Source organism: Schistocerca gregaria, chromosome 1, assembly GCF_023897955.1.
Source record: "Schistocerca gregaria isolate iqSchGreg1 chromosome 1, iqSchGreg1.2, whole genome shotgun sequence".
NCBI classification, from domain to species: Eukaryota; Metazoa; Arthropoda; class Insecta; order Orthoptera; family Acrididae; genus Schistocerca; species Schistocerca gregaria.
The window spans coordinates 505,269,842-505,290,323 of record NC_064920.1 but is presented as its reverse complement, the minus strand read 5'-3'; the positions used below and the strand labels follow the sequence as shown (position 1 = coordinate 505,290,323).

Sequence of the window (20,482 nt, the reverse complement as noted above, 5' to 3'; positions counted from 1 at the left end):
TGGAAAATCATGTGTGCTATAGATACTGAGATTCATTCCAGAAGCACAGCCGTCAAGAGGAGACATTACCTGTACATCGATTGGTGTCAGACTGTAGCAGCAATCGTAATATTTAATTGTAGTTATATTGGTAAATATGTTCCTGGCGTCCAATATTCTTGTGAGTCTCGTATGTATTTGATGATCTATAGACAACTTTGCGGGTTTAACCGTCAATGCAATTTAGCAATCTGTGCAGAATAATTTTACCGCTGGAAGTCCTGTCTGCAGAAAGAAAGAAAAGGTGAATGGTGCTTCGACACCGATGGCATCAGTAATTCGGCAGATAAATTCGAGAAGAGCCAATCATAATGTTCGATTCATTCACATCCTTTGCGCTGGGATATAGGAGCCTCTAAATAGCGGTGAGAACGTTTGTGTGTGTTGAAAGAGAGATGAGTAAGACGTGATGGACTGGGGTATCACCACTGGGAAGAGGTCGATGTTATTCTGTGCTATTTGCGGTTAAGCGTCTCTCATGTCGCGCTAGTAACAATGCGCCCTGTGCTACTCCGTTATCAATGATAAGCGTCTTGCGTATGAGACCAGCGTGAGCGTGCCTTGGAGTTCTGTGACGTCAGTATATAACTGGCTCTGTATCCGAAAATAGAGGCAACTTTAATCTGTGCCCGGCGGCCAGTGGCTGTGACAGCACACGTCCCTTGAGCGCCTGCGCTCCCGCCCAGTCGCGTCAGCAACGGTGCCTAGATGAACACGTCTTTCAAGAGGAATTTCTCAGGTATCAAGTATGAAAGAGATGGCGCCATCTCATGCATGTGGGTATCTATGCGTGGTTTGACAGCTGACGGCCGCATTACTTCGTGGGGCTGCAGGTAGCCTCCTGTGTGGTCTACAGTGGGAGACAGATGGTGTGTGCATACTTTGTTTGCATGTCTGTTGCATTATAATAATGTAGTACAAAGCGTCTAGATCTGCAAACTACTCTGTAGGCTACCCTATGCATTATTTGGACAGTTTACGAGTTGATTTCGTGTCTGGACAACTTTATACTGTAGTATTTAGGAGGAGTCTGCATGTCTGTACTGAAATTATTTCGGTATATTAGGAAATTATTTAAGTAAATTAGGAGTTGTTTGCGTGTCTGCAGAGCGTTATTTAGGAGTAGTTTAAAGGTCTGTTGGCTGTGTGGCGTGACCCCAAACATGTGTTTTGTATCGTTGAGATAAATATACTCCATCCCTAAATAAATTATTCCAACATAAATAAAGTACACTCCTTCCTAACCTTTCCAGTAGCCCAGGGCAGGCTGAGTCATTTTCGCGCCATTTTCCCCCTCCAGACCACCATCTTGGATTACATCATAGGAGGGATCACAGCAGCCTCTGGTAGCAGTATTGTGTACTAGGTCAGTTGGAGTGCAGACCTCCTGGTGAACACACTGGATGGTGGTGCTGTCTCTTATTTTTTGAATAAACACTGGTGCATGATTTCGACAGTTGACAATTAGCAAGCATGTTTACAGAGTCTTTTAGATGGATTATTATTTTGACCATTTACGAGTTGTTTGGCTCTCTGGACTTTAATGTGCTGCATTATTTACGAGTGGTTTGCATGTCTGTAGGCTGTGCAATGCATTATTTGACAGTTTACATTAATTAGGAGTATTTTGCAGGTCTGTATGCTGTGTGGCATGTTGGAGTGTGTGTTCTGTATCATTGTGATAAATATAAACCATCCCTAAATAAATTGTTCCAAAATAAATAAAGTACACTCCGTCGTTGCTCTCTCCAGCAGCCCAGTGCAGGCTGAGTCCTTCCCCCACGAATCCCTCGGAGGAGGTGGCGGTCGGGTGATTGAGGTTAGTGGATGTGAGCTTTGTTTCCTGCAATTTTCTTAGGTTGGTAGAGATAGCCCAAGTGACCTTTCTTTACCACCAAAAATCAAAATTGGCGCCATTTCCTAGGATGAGGTGGCGGTCAGATAACTTAGGTTAGTGGAGGTAATCCAAGTGATTTTTCTTTCCCACCATTTTCTTAGGTCAATAGAGGTTACATTGTCCTGATGGAATTTGAACTTCCCATCTGGGTGGGCGTGGCAGGGGGCGTGGCAGGGAGGTGTGGCAGGGGTGTGCGGCACTTTTTTAGCATCTTGGATAACGCTACTTTGGGCCAGAAACCGCATTGGGATTAGGTGATGTCACTTCGACCATCATGGATGACCTCATCAACTGATGTCAGTTGATGACGTCATCGCCGCCATCTTCGATAACAGCAAGTTGCTCCAGAGGTGCCCTTGGTGTTGGGTAACGTCATCGTCGCCATCTTGGATAACGGTACTTAGTCGCAGAACCAACCTTGCCCCGATACTGTCATAAAGGCTAAGGGTGGGCCAGCACCATATTGAATTCCAGCATTACCAATAGATGGTGCCACGAACTTGTAAGTCATTTTCAGCCAGGTGTCCGGAAACTTTTGACACATAGTGTATGTATCTTTCCAAGTAGTCAGGTAAAATATTTTCAAACCTCATAAAGGCAGCTGACGAGGTGTTGAGGCCGAAAGGTAATTTACAAAACTGTTAGTGTACACCAAAACATAAGAAAGCAGTATATTTTCTACAATCTGGGTGCAACTATTTGCCAAAAACTTGTGTGGAGATCCACAGAAGATAAAATTTCCACACCATAGAAATTTTGTAATAGACACAAAAATCTAAACAGGTTTAAAGCTTCACATCAATATTTTTTTCCAGAAATCGCTCTTTGTATTTTAATCTTACATAAAGGTAAAGTCAGACAATCTGTTGTTATCACACTCTGTGAAATGCAGTGTCACTGACCAGAAATAGGGCTACCAGAGTCAAGGACTTTTGGATGTACTACAGAGATTTGTTTGTCATCAGTCTCTTCCAGTAATATGTCTCTAATGTCTTCAAAACGTACGAAGTTCAAAGTTTCTGCAGCGGCGTGTTCTGTGTTATCCACAGAACTGCCTGCTGCAGGAGTCATGAGTCACGTCTTGTATTGCTTCCTCATAGCTGATGATCAAATGGATTTGGTGATTTAATTCCAATTATTTCTGTTGCGCTAGGCTTGCCCTTCCAGAATTTTGCGACTGTGAATTATGATGTTGATTACTGTGACTGTGTTTACATTGACTGTGTTGGTTGCTATTTGCTTAACTGTTGTTGTGCCATGTATTTTACGGTCACGATATACCTGAAGTATACCCATGAGAATTTGTGTGATTACCATTTGAGTTAGATTATCATCATTGATTATATTGACTGTTATTGTAATTGTGATAACGCCTGTGCTCGTTACCGAACTTAGTGTGATGTCCATTACTGAGTTATTATAGAGCTCCGGAAACTGCTTTTATCACAACAATCATTATTCAACTGCGAGAAATGTGCATCGTACGAACGATGTCGGTTATCCTGTCTGTAATTGTTTCTGTGTTTCTGTTTGTCATGCGAATTCCCGTAGTTTCTGTTTTCATGCGGTACTAAATCATCATTCATGTCAGTTCGCAGCTCACGGTCTAGTGGCTAGCGTTGCTACCTCTGGATCATGGGCTCCTGGGTTCGATTCCCCACAGGGTTGGGGATTATCTCTGTCCTCGTCATTCCATCATCATTCACGAGTGTGGCTAGATGGGACTGTGTATAGATTGGGAATGTGCACCCGCGCAGTTGAGCACCCCACAAACCAAACATCATCATCATCAACATGCGTGTCATACTTCCTATTGTAATTCTGTCTTTTCATTAAACCGTTGTCACTGTCTAATTCCAATTCTTGAAGTATGTTTCAAAAGCTTCTAAGTCATTACGTGTCTCAAATGTGTAGGTAACTTTGTTAAACAAATGCGAATACGCTCTGACGGTTTGATAACTACTGATTTCTGCATACTGTGTCTTCAAGGTATTTTGCTGGGATCGAGAAGTCAGACTGTTCAAAATTCTATAACATTATAATGCTATGTTTTACGTGATCTTCAGTAGGCTGACAAAAGTGTTCGGTAGAATCAGTTAACTTTGGTAGTCTCTAACTTCATTTTCCAAATAACCATAGAGAAATTCTAATTTATGTTCAAGTGGCCAAATTGGTAGTAAAGAATATAGGAACTGATAAATCCTAGCTTGAGGGTGAATTTCGTTACTGAAACTTCTGAAAACTTTGACTTTACTTACTGTCATAAAGTGTTTATAATCGAAGTCACAATTTCTGTGAGAACCAGATTGTTCTCTATTGCACCACAACGGCGATTAATCGTCGTATCTGGATGTGGTGGTACTGTTCTCGTGGTAAGTCACCTAAACGCCATAAATTTGTATGGCCACCAAAGTTTTCTGAATATGAATGTACACTGCCAAATTAGGCTTTTTCATTGTCGCCGTTACGCTTTATTTCTTCCGCTCAACCTTTTCATTCATTCATTTCCCAATTAATCTTCTCTTGGTTTTTTATTTAACATTTATTAATGACTGATATTCTGCCGTGTCTGAAAATTATACTGGCATTGTGCCATTTGAATCTCTCTTTGCATTGGTTGACAAATTTGGCTTTTGTGTTGTCAGGTCATCCTTTTTCTTTAACTGTGCTTAACTGTACTTTTTGTACTTCAGAATTTAGTGTCAAACGTTCCACTAGTTCTCTAATTTCTTCTTTATGTTCTTTTATCTGCATAACTATCGCAGTCGGAACTACAGTGTTGATTTTAATCAACAATTCGTCCTTGTCATTACACTGACTTATTTTCATGTTCTGTTTCAAGGCCACGCATTCTAATTCCAAAACTGTTAATTATTGATTGAAGGTCATTTTTTAATTTCTTCCCTCAGTGGTTTACTGTTTTCTTCCTTCCAGAAGTGGTTTCTGGCGTTCCTCAAGGTAGTGATACAGGCCCTTTGCTGTTCCTTATCTATATAAAGGATTTGGGAGACAATCTGAGCAGCCGTCTTCTGTTGTTTGCAGATGACGCTGTCAGCAGAAGATCAAAACAAATTGCAAAACGATTTAGAAAAGATATCTGAATGGTGCCAATAGTGGCAGTTGACTCTAAATAACGAAAAGTGTGATGTCATCCACATAAGTGCTAATAGGAACTTGTGAAACGTCGGTTACATGATAAATCAGTCTAATCTAAAAGCGGTAAATTCAACTAAATACCTAGGTATTACAATTACGAACAACTTAAATTGGAAGGAAAACATAGAAAATGTTGTGGGGAAGGCTAATCAAAGACTGCGTTTTATTGGCAGGACGCTTAGAAAATGTAGCGGACCTACTAAGGAGACTGTCTACACTACTCTTGTCCGTCTTCGTTTAGAATACTGCTGGGCGGTGTGGAATCCTTACCAAATAGGGCTGACGGAGTACATCGAAAAAGTTCAAAGAAAGGCAGCACGTTTTGTATTATCGCAAAATATGGGAGAGTCGAAAATCCAATCACCAACTTTCTCCTCTGAATGCGGAAATATTTTGTTGACACCGACCTACTTATGGAGGAACGATCACCACGATGAAATAAGGGAATTCGGAGGTCGTACGGAAAGATATAGGTGTTCATTCTTTCCCCGCGCTATACGAGATTGGAATAACAGAAAATGGTGAAGGTGGTTCGATGAACCCTCTGCCAGGCACTTAAATGTGATTTGCAGAATATCCATGTAGATGTAGATGTAGATATAGATCCTCTTCCTATGATTTTCTTATTTCTTCTTGTGTTTCTTTAAGCATATAACGAATTGATTCTAGAAAATTTGCAGGATTCTCACAGTGTAGTTCTATACAGTTGTTCATCGAAGGTGATGTGTGTGCTACCAGTTGTCGTAAACTTTAGAAAGACCTTTGTGAGATTTAGCTAGACTGTGGCGACTTATCGCCGACCGACTCAAGTTCAGAATTCACATCCCCATTACCCATCGTTTGTTCTGTTTCATTATTGTTCGCTAAATTGTTTAATAATTGTGGATCTGCACGATTTCCTGCAATCTCATGTAAACTATTGGTATTTGCTAATTGCTCAAGGTGGTTTGACTGATGCTGTACCGACTCGTTACTCTGCAACACCCTCTGTTGTCTTGTGCTACGACGAACTTACAACGTGTTTTCTGTTGAACCAAACATGATGAAACACTATTTCTTGGGAAAACAAAATTGCTGTAATGGCGAAACAAACAAAATTGTACTATCGTACATGCAAATACTCAATAATGAAAGCAATCCACATGGAACCTGTACTCTTATGCCAACTGTTTACGTAACAAAGTAATCGACAATCGTCACGCGACACAAAATTTCAGACTGAACAAATAATTTTAAATGTATTACCTGAAAAAGAGGTACAACATTAGTAAGATTAGCGCAGCGGTATTTTTGCTTTCGCGAAATCCAACACTATCTGAGTGCATAATACCAAAAGAACGAACGAACTATCCTGGCAGAAAGATACACATATTTGTTTCTGTCTGAAATGCGTAACTTAAATAAAACAATTATCTGGACCTAGTAAAAATTTCCTCTTACCTCGTGAATTTACAATATTAATTCAGATTTCTAGAATACACAATAGCAAGCAGGCAGCGGCTAAGCTAGATTCCAATTTCGAAATACATATTCAAACTGTTGTATGTGGCAATGCATAATAACAAACAGTACTATGGGGAGAGCGACTATTCCTAAGGAGCGATTGCAGAATGAATTATGTATTCAAAAAGACAGAGGAAAACTTAGCATGATCTTCACACATAACATTGGTTTGAACAGTACGATGCTTCACAAAGTGAACATTGATTTAACAAAGGTACAAAGTTTGCAGAGTATTTCTATAAAAATCCGACAGCTTAATCAATTAATATGCTAATATATGATTCAGGGAAGTGGGATGGTCTTTCTCTCAGTTCTGGCAAGTTAACTACCTGACAATAATCATTCCTAGCCGCAGAATGCCGCAGTCTTACCTCAAACTTCTTCTCTTCAAAAATGATAATAATATTACTCGAAATTTATATTCCGTTCACCATTCAGTGTGTATCTGACATTCATCCTTGCTGTCGTTTCTTCATCTAACAGATAAAATAATAAATCCACACAGCACTACTAAATACGTCCATCACCTACCGCTGCTAAGAATGTATCAGACTCCGCAGACGCAAAGTCTTTGCCACGACAAGATCAAATATTTCCAGAATGGGATTTTCACTCTGCAGCGGAGTGTGCGCTGATATGAAACTTCCTGGCAGATTAAAACTGTGTGCCGGACCGAGACTCGAAGTCGGGACCTTTGCCTTTCGTTCTGCAAGGTTCGCAGGAGAGCTTCTGTTAAGTTTGGGAGGTAGGAGACGAGGTACTGGCAGAAGTGAAGCTGTGAGGACGGGCCGTGAGTCGTGCTTGGGTAGCTCAGTTGGTAGAGCACTAACAGACGGCAAGAACCCTAAAGGGTTACATGCTTCAGTATTCTCTCCCGTCAGCGTGTTACACATAGCGTGTTCTGCAAGCCGTCCCGTGTGAGTTGGGTGCTGCAGTGTTCCGTGCACAGCTAGTAAGAGGAAAAGAGTTACATTTTATGTGCCTACAAATATGTAGTCAAGCGTGAAGATTTCCGACTCCAGAACAGAGTGCACTTAGTGCGTGGCGAAATATTCATTTCATAATATGTCTCTTTATACGAATGCCCGCGAAAGGCAAAGGTCCCGTGGTTCGAGTCTCGATCCGGCACACAGTTTTAATCTGCCAGGAAGTTTCTGATCAAATATTGTTTAAAAGTAATGTAACTTGCTCTCTCTCTCTCTCTCTCTCTCTCTCTCTCTCTCTCTCTGTGTGTGTGTGTGTGTGTATGTGTGTGTGTGTGTCTTTCTCTCTCTAGCATGCACAGCGATCACATAAAAAGAATCAGAATGACATGACCACCTTACAGTCTATGGTTTGTGGGGTAATGGGAATAACTACTGTGAATTAATATTTTGTTGTTAAGTCTAATTTCGTAAGAATGAGGATGTATGAGGGGAAGTGAGAGAGGATGGTGGCTCAAAAGATCTCAGATGATGCGAAATGTAATATCAGTAGGGCGTTTTATACACATAGCATATTTTATTCATAGGATTACTGATATTGTAATGTTCTAATTAGCCAAAAGGTTGACAAAATGGTTACCACTACTTGACTAAATGGTTAGTTTCCCATTTGTTTGGTATTTAGTACCTGGAGGATTGTGTTAGTGCAACATACAAAAGACAGGGGCATGGCGGCAATGCTGTCATTGAAGCCAATACAGCTCTGTTAGAAAAATAGTAGTGCTAATCAAGTGGTTCAAATGGCTCTGAGCACTACGGGACTTAACATCTGAGCTCATCACTCCCCTAGACTTAGAACTACTGAAACCTAACGTATAGATGCATACGGAAAAGCTCCGACACAGTACGATAAAAGTTATTACCAATGACAATAAACATTAGCGCGGCCACTGTAAGCGTCGGCAAATATGTATTTTGCTACGCCGGAAGGCGAATGACAAATTATGGAAACTCCATTCAATTTTTTCAGATGGACTCTGTCTTTAGTTCTCGTGGGGAGAAGATGTATTCTTGTGAGAAGTGTGTAGAAGACATTGTGTTACCTGAATAATAAGTTTTATGAAAGTATGAAGTGTGAGAGTTCTTTTTAGTGCAAAACCACGAAAGTTTTCTTTTCTTCCGCGCATTATGCTAATGTCATGTCACTGTAGCTGCCTGCATCTGAAGAGGAAGTCCGATGAAAATCAGTATTGTATTCACAGTCAAAAACGAGAAGTAGTTATGGCGGAAGAAGAAGCATATAACCATATTCCGTAAATCTCAAAAGTGTAAAGCAAGCAAAATAGATGTAAGTTCACACCTCCACTGAGTTACAATTTACAAGATCGGTAAATTAAAAGTGAAAGACAATTCATTTGCTGCAAAATTCATGAACATCAAACATGACAATAATGAAATTAATTCGGTTAATTATATTTTTATATATATTTGCACACTAACTAAACTAAGGACTCACACACATATCCATGCCTGAGGCAGGATTCGAATCTGCGACCGTAGGAGCAGCGCGGTTCTGGACTGAAGCACCTAACGTTAATCCAGTCAAGGTATCTTTGTTGCTGCATTAGGGTCTTTACTGATATAAGTAGCTCCTACATGACTGACAATAAATGTAACTGATATGTCTTAGAACTCAAGTCTGAATTCCAATCGTTACTAGAACAACAGGACTAATCAGCGCCTTTGTGTTATTATTATAAAACATGAATTTAATGTTATTGTAGCTTAGTAGCAATCATGTGTTACACAGAAATGTTATGGATTAAGCGTCATGAGTTTCTCGTGTACATTCTCGTCTGTATCCTTGTTTGGACACTAGTACAATCAATTACGACAGTACTAACAGCAGATTTAAATGCTGGCTACATCATGCGTTTGTCCTTTGCTTATCATTTCATGGCACATGTGCTAGAAAGCAAATCAGAATTTAGCCTCAACACAGTTTGTAGAGGGATAAAATACAGATATCATTGGTAGCTCAGAAGTTTGGGATACAATAAATTCTAACAGTGGCCTATGTGAAACTTTATAACCCATACAAAGTGTACAATATTGGCAAAATTACGTATTACAAACCGTTTAGTAAATTAATTTTCCTTGATTCAGGTACAGTGTGTATGACAACTTACAGAAAACATTTGTACAACATGGTACTGCACGTAACATAATGGAAAATATCATGTACTCACATTCGTGGGGAGGTTTTATTAAGTATGTTTCTATTTTAAAATAGGTGTACTGAAGACTATTTGTGTATTAAGTGCACATATGGGAAACAGTTAAAGTTCAGACCTGATTTTATATGAATACACACCAAGCACATGTTGCGCCTATTAAAAGCCAAATATCCTATACAATATAAATACATAACTAGCAGATATGATCACTGAGCTTCAGACTGAATACATTATACACTACTGGCCATTAAAATTGCTACATGAAGAAGAAATGGTAGCAAGGTGGGAGTGGATCACGGTTGGATGGTGGTATGGAGTGGGAGAGGCAAGTTCAATGTTGGGATTAGGTTGGCTTTGGTTGGAGACAATGGCACAAAAGAAATGTTTCCACTGCAGGGATTGGGAGAAGGATAACAGGTCTTTAACAAGTTCAACCTTGTTAAATTTCTACCCAGAATTTCTTCCCTGAATACATTTCTCTTCTCACATCTAAGACGCACCACAAACACACCTTCTACAGGCTCACCAAAGTGTACAAAACCTCCCACATCACAGATATGGTCCACTATTTTCACCAACTGTCCACTGTCCCCGTCCGTTTACCTCCTGGATCCCTCCTGATGCCACTTCCTTACACACCAACATCCCTCATGTTCTTGGTTTTGTTGCTATTAAACACTATGTCTCCAACGTCCTTTAGTCTCCAGATCCACTTCCTCAATTCTTATACACATTACTAACTTTATCTTAACACACAACTACTACTTCTTTCAAGGGAAGGTATACAAACAAATCCGTGACACAGCTATTGGCACGTGCATGGCATCATCCTGTGTCAACCTGTTTATTGGCCATTTACAGGAGACCTTCCTAGCCCATTAAAACCCCAAACCTTTGGTCTGGTTCAGGTTCATTGGTGATATTGTCATGATCTGGTCTCAGGGCCAAGGCATCGTATCCTCATTCCTCCACAGCTTCAACACTTTATCTCCTGTCAAGTCCACTTGATCCTCCTCAACCCAGCGTGCCACTTCCCCGGATGTTAATCTCCTTTCTGATGGCTCCATCCACACCACTGTCTACATCAAACTCATCAACTGCCAGCAGTACCTACATTTCGATAGCTCTCATCTCTAACCCATGAGAAAATCACTTTCACACAGCTTGGCCACCCAGGGACAGCACATCTGCATTAACAGAAACTCTCTTGGTCACTGTGCTGAAGGTGTCATGGAGGCCTTCAGAGACAGGTACTATCCCCCAGACCTCATCCACAAACATATTTCCCATGCCATATCCCCTCACTCTCCAATTCTCCCACCACCCCCAAAAACCACCTACAAGTGAATGCCTCTTCATTACCCACTACCATCCTAGACTGGAACAACTGCAGTATGTCCTTCATTATCTATCACCATGCCCTCAAATGAGGGACATCTTACACAAGTTCCTTTCCAGAACTCCTAAAGTGGTATTCCTTCACCCACCTAGTTCATCACTATGTCACTTCCTATCCTAGCCTCAACCACTTGCCATGGGGATCATATCCCTGTGGATGACACAGGTGCAAGAACTACCCAGTTCACCCACTCAGCACTTCCTACTCCAGTCCAGTCACAGGTTGATCCTACCCAATCAGTGGGAGGGCTACCTTTGAAAGCAAAAATGTCATATACCAGCTGTGCTGCAATCAAAGCACAACTATTACTGGTATGGCTACCAACAACCTGTCTACCAGAGTGAATGACCACTGCCAAACTGTGGAGAAGAGCCATGCCACTGAACATAATATGTTTGATTTCAATGGCAGCTTCACAAGCTGGGCCATCTGGATCCTCCCCTCCACCACCAGCTCCTCTCCAGTGCACAGACGAGTGTTATGCTTACAACACATTCTGTATTTCTGAACTCATGCCGGCCTCAACCTAAGGAAACCTGCTGTTACCACACCTCTATACCCTATCACCTCTTCCAATTTCACATTCCTCTGCTCCTTGCCAACACCACCTGCCTTTTCCCCCTCTCTGTTGCTCTCCTTTCTGTACCCCATTTCCCCCTATTCTTCCCTGTCATTCCCCCCAACGTCCTCCACCATAGAGTCCCTGCACACTGTGTCATGCAATACTGACTCCTACCCCCCCCCCCTCCCCCACTTGTACCCTTTTACCCCTGTCCCTTCCTCACACCACTCCATATTGCTGTCTGGTCGTCGTAACACCGTTGAATTCTGACACAGTGGACAGAAAGAGTGATCATGTATGTGTGAGATGTTCCTGCTTCTGTGTGCATGTGTGTGTGTGTGTGTGTGTGTGTGTGTGTGTGTGTGTGTGTGTCTGTGTGTGTGTGTGTGTGTGTGCATGTGTGTTTCTGTGTATGTTTTCTTTTCCTTATTGAAGAAGGCTTTGGCGAAAAGCTAGGTCTGTAACAGTCTTTTCATTGTGCCTGTCTGTAACTCAACATGTCATGTTTATGGTGAGTAGCAGTCTGTCCTCTCCATAATATATTCATATACTACTGGCCATTAAAACTGCTGCACCACGAAGATGATGTGCTACAGGAGCGAAATTTAACCGACAGGAAGAAGATGCTGTGATATGCAAATGATTAGGTTTTAAGACGATTCACACAAGTTTGGCGCCGGTGGCGACGCCTACAACGTTCTGACATGAGGAAAGTCTCCAACCGATTTCTCATACACAAACAGCAGTTGACCGGCGTTCCCTGGTGAAACGTTGTTGTGATGCCTCGTGTAAGGAGGAGAAATGCGTAGCACCACGTTTCCGACTTTGATAAAGATCGGATTGTAACTTATCGCGATTGCGGTTTATCGTATCGCGACGTTGCTGCTCGCGTTGGGCGAGATCCAATGACTGTTGGCACAATATGAAATTGGTGCGTTCAGGAGGGTAATACGAAACGCCGTACTGGATCCCAACGGCCTCGTATCACTAGCAATCGAGATGACAGGCATCTTATCCACATGGCTGTAACGGATCGTGCAGCCACGTCTCGATCCCTGAATCAAAAGCTGGGGACGTTTGCAAGACAACAACCATCTGCACGAATAGTTCGACGACGTTTCCAGCAGCATGGACTATCAGCTCGGAGACGGTGGTTGTGGTTACCCTTGACACTGCATCACAGACAGGAGCACCTGCGACGGTGTACTCAACCAGGGTGCACGAATGGCAAAACGTAATTTTTTCAGATGAATCCAGGTTCTGTTTACAGTATCATGATGGTGGCATCCGTGTGTGGCGACATCGCAGTGAACGCACATTGGAAGCGTGTATTCGTCAACGCTATACTGGTGTATCACCCGGCGTGATGGTATGGAGTGCCATTGGTTACACGTCTCGGTCACCTCTTGTTCGCATTGACGGCGCTTTGAACAGTGGACGTTACATTTCAGCTGTTTTACGACCTATGGCTCTACCCTTCATTCGATTCCTTCCAAACCCTACATTTCAGCAGGATAATTCGCGAACGCATGCTGCAGGTCCTGAATGTGCCTTTCTGGATACAGAAAATGTTCGACTGCTGCCCTGGCCAGCACATTCTCCAGATCTCTCACCAATTGAAAACGTCTGGTCAATGGTGGCTGAGCAACTGGCTCGTCACAATACGCCAGTCACTACTCTTGATGAACTGTGCTATCGTGTTGAAACTGAATGGGCAGCTGTACCTGTACACTCCATCCAAGTTCTGTTTGACTCAAAGACCAGGTGTATCAAGGCCGTTATTATGGCCAGAGGTGGTTGTTCTGGGTACTGATTTCTCAGGATCTATGCACCCAAATTGCGTGAAAATGTAATCACATGTCAGTTCTTGACCTAGTGGAGCCTGTAGATGGTGTGTTTGTGGGGTGTCTTAGATGTGAGGAGAGAAATGTATTCAGGAGAGAAGTTCTGGAGAGGAATTTAACAAGGTTGAACTTGTTCTCCCAATCCCTGCAGTGGAAACATTTCTTTTGTGCCAGTGTCTCCAACCAAAGCCAACCTAATCCCAACATTGAACTTGCCTCTCCCAGTCCATACCACCATCCAACCGTGATCCACTCCCACCTCACTTCCATTTCTTCTTGGTGTAGCAATTTTAATGGCCAGTAGTGTATTATGTATATAGTCTGAATCTCAATGACCATATCTGCTAGTTATATATTTATGTTGTATAGGATATTTGCTTTTAATAGGCGCAACATGTGCTTGGTGTGTATTCATATAAAAGCAGGTCTGAACTTTAACTACACTCCTGGAAATTGAAACAAGAACACCGTGAATTCATTGTCCCAGGAAGGGGAAACTTTATTGACACATTCCTGGGGTCAGATACATCACATGATCACACTGACAGAACCACAGGCACATAGACACAGGCAACAGAGCATGCACAATGTCGGCACTAGTACAGTGTATATCCACCTTTCGCAGCAATGCAGACTGCTATTCTCCCATGGAGACGATCGTAGAGATGCTGGATGTAGTCCTGTGGAACGGCTTGCCATGCCATTTCCACCTGACGCCTCAGTTGGACCAGCGTTCGTGCTGGACGTGCAGACCGCGTGAGACAACGCTTCATCTAGTCCCAAACATGCTCAATGGGGGAGAGATCCGGAGATCTTGCTGGCCAGGGTAGTTGATTTACACCTTCTAGAGCACGTTGGGTGGCACGGGATACATGCGGACGTGCATTGTCCTGTTGGAACAGCAAGTTCCCTTGTGGGTCTAGGAATGGTAGAACGATGGGTTCGATGACGGTTTACATGTACCGTGCACTATTCAGTGTCCCCTCGACGATCACCAGAGGTGTACGGCCAGTGTAGGAGATCGCTCCCCACACCATGATGCCGGGTGTTGGCCTGTGTGCCTCGGTCGTATGCAGTCCTGATTGTGGCGCTCACCTGCACGGCGCCAAATACGCATACGACCATCTTTGGCAGCAAGGCAGAAGCGACTCTCATCGCTGAAGACAACACTCCTCCATTCGTCCCTCCATTCACGCCTGTCGCGACACCACTGGAGGCGGGCTGCACGATGTTGGGGCGTGAGCGGAAGACGGCCTAATGGTGTGCGGGACCGTAGCCCAGCTTCATGGAGACGGTTGCGAATGGTCCTCGCCGATACCCCAGGAGCAACAGTGTCCCTAATTTGCTGGGAAGTGGCGGTGCGGTCCCCTACGGCACTGCGTAGGATCCTACGGTCTTGGCGTGCATCCGTGCGTCGGTGCGGTCCGGTCCCAGGTCGACGGGCACGTGCACCTTCCGCCGACCACTGGCGACAACATCGATGTACTGTGGACACCTCACGCCCCACGTGTTGAGCAATTCGGCGGTACGTCCATCCGGCCTCCCGCATGCCCACTATACGCCCTCGCTCAAAGTCCGTCAGCTGCACATACGGTTCACGTCCACGCTGTCGCGGCATGCTACCAGTGTTAAAGACTGCGATGGAGCTCCGTATGCCACGGCACACTGGCTGACACTGACGGCGGCGGTGCACAAATGCTGCGCAGCTAGCGCCATTCGACGGCCAACACCGCGGTTCCTGGTGTGTCTGCTGTGCCGTGCGTGTGATCATTGCTTGTACAGCCCTCTCGCAGTGTCCGGAGCAAGTATGGTGTGTCTGACACACCGGTGTCAATGTGTTCTTTTTTCCATTTCCAGGAGTGTATTTCCCATATGTGCACTCAATACACAAGTAGTCCTCAGTACACCTATTTTCAAATAGAAACGTACTTAATAAAAAAAGGTGCTGTGTTTTCTATGGCCTTTCCATATCCTCCATACCAATGTGAGTACATGATATTTTTCATTATGTTATATGCAGTACCATGTTGTACAAATGTTTTCTGTAAGTTATCATAAACATCTCAAGGTCACATTCCAGAAATTCTTTACCTTCAGTTTAGTGTCATCATCCTTCCCCACGTCCCTTCCGAAGAAGACCAACCTATCAACAGAAGTAAGGACAGCCATGCACAGCCTCAAAACGTATCCTATGCTAATTATGCTACCAGCAGACAAAGGTTCTACAACAATCGTTATGAATCACAATGACTACCTGGCAGAAGGACTCTGGTAATTGTCTGTCTCCTCTACCAACAAACTCGGCCAGAGCAATACCATTACAAAAGTCCATCGTAACCCCAAATCCCTTCTTAAAGCCAATGGACCTTCCCAGAAACGTTCCAGTGAACCCATTTCTCTACTTGCTCCCATGATACCCCACATACCCAAATTCTACACACTCCCCAACATCCAACAAAGCCAACAATCCTGGATGCTCTATTGTTGCTGGTTACTGTACCCCCACTAAAAGAATTTCAGCCATTGTTGACCTTCACCTCGAACCAATTGCCCAAAACCTAGCCTCTTACACCAAAGATACCAACCAGTTCATTCACGAACATCCCCATCCCTTTACCTCCTGGATTGCTATTCATAATTGTAGACACCACCAGTATTGGGGCAAGGCCATCCAAGATGGCGGTGATGACGTCATCCAAGCTGGTGGCTGTGACGTCATTCCAGATGGCGGATTTTGGCGGGAAGTTTGAATTCTGATGGGAAAATGCCACAAGGCCCTCCACCAGAAAATGGTGAGAAGTTCATATTCCAACAGGATAATACATCATGCCACAGTTGTCTCTACTAACCAAATAAAATCGTGGGAAAATAGCTCACTTGGATTACCTCCACTAACCTAAGCCATCCGACTGCCACCTCCTCCTAGAAACTGGCACCAAGATTGAATTCCAACAGGACTATGCATCACACCACTGTTATCTCTACTAAGCAAAGAAAATGGTGGGAAGATAGCTCACTTGGGCTACCCCCACTAACATAAGTCACCCGACTGCCACTTTCTCCTATGAACTGGCGCCAGGTTTGAATTTTGATATTAAACAAAGCTCACTAGGGGTTTCTCTACTAATCTAAGAAAATTGCTCGAAAGAAACGGCACTTGGACTAATCTCAGTCACCCGACCGCCGTCTCCTCCTAAGGATTCGTGGGAAAAGGACTTGGATATAAGTCTTTATTTAAACAATTTCAAGCAGTACGGCTATCCAGGGTGTTCACCAAGAGTTCCGGACTCCAACTGACTTAGTACACATCGCCACCACCAGAGGGCGCTCTCATCTGTGAAGTCATCCTAGCCGGCCAGAGAGGCCGTGCGGTTCTAGGCGCTACAAGCTGGAACCGCGAGACCGCTACGGTCGCAGGTTCGAATCCTGCCTCGGGCATGGATGTGTATGATGTTCTTAGGTTAATTAGGTTTAAGTAGTTCTAAGTTCTAGGGGACTGATGACCTCGAAGTTGAGTCCCATAGTGCTCAGAGCCATTTGAACCAAGGAATCCTAGATGGCGGCAAACATTGCGTTCACCAAGAGCTCCAGACTCCAACTGACTTAGTACACAGTACTGGCACCTGAGGGCGCTGTCGTGAAGTCCGGTGATGACGCAAGTACCGTTATCCAAGATGGCGCCATAAAATGTGTTCAACACAAGGCTTAGTTCATATTGACATCACCAGAGAGCGCTACTGTGGACTTGGAATCAATTTACGCGATGGCCCCACCCACCTGTAATTGGAATGAAGTAGTTAAAGTCTCTATCACAATCCTCAACCGACCGCCACATCCCCCTACCAGCGCATGTTGTCGGGCTAACGTGCACTAACGTGTACTAATGTGTAGTAACGTGCATAGTGCATGATGTAAACCAAGATGGTGGGGGCAAATGGCGGGAAAACGACTCTGTCTATTATGGGCATAAGCAGTGTCTCCACCATGAGTTCTAGACTCCAACTGACCTAGTGCATATTACTACAACCAGAGGTTACTGTCATACCTCCTGTGGCGTAATCCAAGATGGTGGTCTGTAGGGGTAAAATGGCGCGAAAATGACTCAGACTTCGCTGGGCTGGTGGATAGAGTAAGGATGGAGTGTACTCTATTTTCGAGCATTTTATTTAGGAAAATAGTACATTTATCACACTCATACAAAAACCTGCTTGGGGTCATGCCATACAGCCCACAGACCTGTAAACTGCTCCTAAATAACGATCTCTAGACACCCAAAGAACTCCTAAATTAACTAAATAATTTCACTACACACTTGTAGATTACTCCTAAATAATGCAGCACAGTGATGTGTAGACATGCTCAGTACTCGTAAACTGTCCAGATTACGCATAGCACTGCCTACAAACCTGCTCGCAAAATAATGCAACGGACACACGCAAGCACGCTCCGACCCCCTGGTCCCTCCTCGAAGCGACGCACCCGTCACCTGTCAAACCACGCGCAGCTGCCCTCAAGCATGAGGCACCGACATCCCTTTCATACTTGGTATCTCAGAAATTTCTCTATAAATACGTGATCACCTAGACGCCATTGATGACACGATCAGACGGGAGTGAATACTTATTTACAGAGTGCAGACATTCCAAGCAGGGCCGCACATGTGTGTGGTCAATGCGGTCGACGTGAACACTCCCCCTGCATGCGGTCCAGGGTAGCTGTAGAAATGGGAGCAGTTGCGAGATACGTAGGGGGTGACTAAAACCACATTGGAATTTTAATGTAGCAGCTAGGTTCGGGAAAGGTGACTGGTTTCGAGATATGGCAGTGCCAGAAATGTGATTGAGTACCGGTTGTAATCTTTAAAGTAATTGTCAATATGATCCAACGCACGTATGTGCTTGAATGGAAAGACCAGATTCAAAGTCATGGACATCATTGCTGGTGGATACCATAACACTAGAGATCTGAGAAGCTAGTGTACATTTTCTCGTGACCTCAATCAGCACATCATCTACTAATACTGTTTGTGCTCCTCAATCACTCATCGCCTATAATTCAGTGGACATATAGCAGAACCTCTGATACGGTCTGGAGACAGGATGTGCTACAAATACTATAAAAATTATCTAGCTGGCGGTGTCATGGAATCGCAAAGACCGCTTACATACCACGTCCCTTAGCGGAATCACTTTTAAAGTTCAGTGATTTTATAGCGAGGTTGCATCGTGGGCTGATAATACACACTCCTACGTTCACCGTCACAGTATTTGTCCAGAAAAAAAACTCATTCAGAGGTAATGTCGTACCTCGATTCGTAAACTGGCTATAGCTTTGAACATGGATACTTGTGTGCACCTGTAGAACCAAGACTTTAGTGACAGTAACATGCAGTAGTTGTTGCAATCGAGATTTTTAACATCTGGTCGATTACGTCTCTCTTTGTAGGTCACGGTGGTAGGATTCGCAGGAATAAAATTTATGTGACATATCCACCCATCGCTCATTTTCGGTCAGTGTTATTTCGTATCATAGGCTATCTGTTATTGACGAAGTATTATACTTATATAGTAGTATACTTATATAGTAGTAGTGGGCGCGTGATATGTTTGCATTTGAGCATCAGGTTTATAAAGTATGTGTTTGTGGAAAGGAAATCACTATGTCCAGTCGTAAGGAGGGTATGGATTTGATTTGGAGTACTGTGATAGCAAAGGGAAGAGTACGTCCTGTCGTAAGGAAGTTACAGATACTTCCATTTCCAGAGCCACAGCCTTCATAAGGGTTTATTTCCGATACTTTGCTCAAGATCGAATGCCATTCAATTGAGCCCGTGATCATAACATTTCATTGTAAGTATAATGATAAAAAATATATCTGACTGGTCTTCCAGAATGATTCCGCGTGCTGGCCGGAGTGGCCGAGCGGTTCTAGGCGCTACAGTCTGGAACCGCGCGACCGCTACGTTAGCAGGTTCGAATCCTGCCTCGGGCATGGATGTGTGTGAAGTCCTTAGGTTAGTTAGGTTTAAGTAGTTCTAAGTTCTAGGGAACTGATGACCTCAGCAGTTAAGTCCCAAGGTGCTCAGAGCCATTTGAACGATTTTTTGATTCCGTGTATGTATGTATGGTCTGTGGTGCTAATGATTCACGTTTCCTTTTAACGGCAGCAGCTGTCCGAATGCAGAGGCTTGTTGGAGAGTAGAAATCTATCTGAGTTAACTTTACCCTCGTCTAGACGACTGAATAGCGGTCTAATAATTGGTATGTGTTAGGCAGCTTTCGTGATCAAGTGAAAATTTGAGATGATTGTGTATGGAGGTGCGTTTGCGATGGCCGTTATTCGCTCTCATGTAAATTGTTCAGTTGACTGCTTCTGCACATTTCGTGCCTTTATTTAGTTGACTGAAATTCGATTGTGGTGTGTGGAAGACATGTTTGCCTGTTCTCTAGACATCGGAAATACCTTAGTTGGCTTGTAAATTATAGGGATGATTTGGAATATGTTACTTCTCTTCGGTATTCGAGAGTGGAAATATCAGTTTCCTATATTTGTTTCTAGTTACTCAGTGGTTTACAGCACACAGCACCTCGCTTAGGTTTGGAATTTGTAGAAAAATAATTTCCAGTCTATATTTTGGGAATTATGTTGCGCTAGCGATCGGTAGGACGCCGCCTAGTGCTTGATATCGAGAAGTACCGCGAAAATGGTATAATATTATGGCGAAAATACGTATGTTCTTGTAATCCTCGAGTCTGGAGATGTCGTGTAAAACGTTTATATATTTCATTGTAAAGTTACTATGGTTTATCTCATGGCGTGACTAGAGAGGATGACTGTGTATCCTATCGTGAGGGACGTATAGATTTAGCACATAATTAACCGTGAGGGTATGATCAACTTTTGTTACGTGGAAAATTATGTG

At 43.4% G+C, this 20,482-nt stretch overlaps 1 long non-coding RNA gene across 1 annotated transcript in view; it reads left to right on the top strand.

Annotated features, from left to right (window-relative positions):
• Positions 1–732: 732 nt before the first annotated feature.
• The window catches only part of LOC126354386 (uncharacterized), a 53,715-nt gene continuing 33,965 nt past the window's right edge, over positions 733–20,482 (top strand). Inside the window, exon 1 of the long non-coding RNA XR_007565317.1 lies at positions 733–778. This is a non-coding gene — a long non-coding RNA (uncharacterized LOC126354386). The remainder of the gene's footprint in view (positions 779–20,482) is intronic.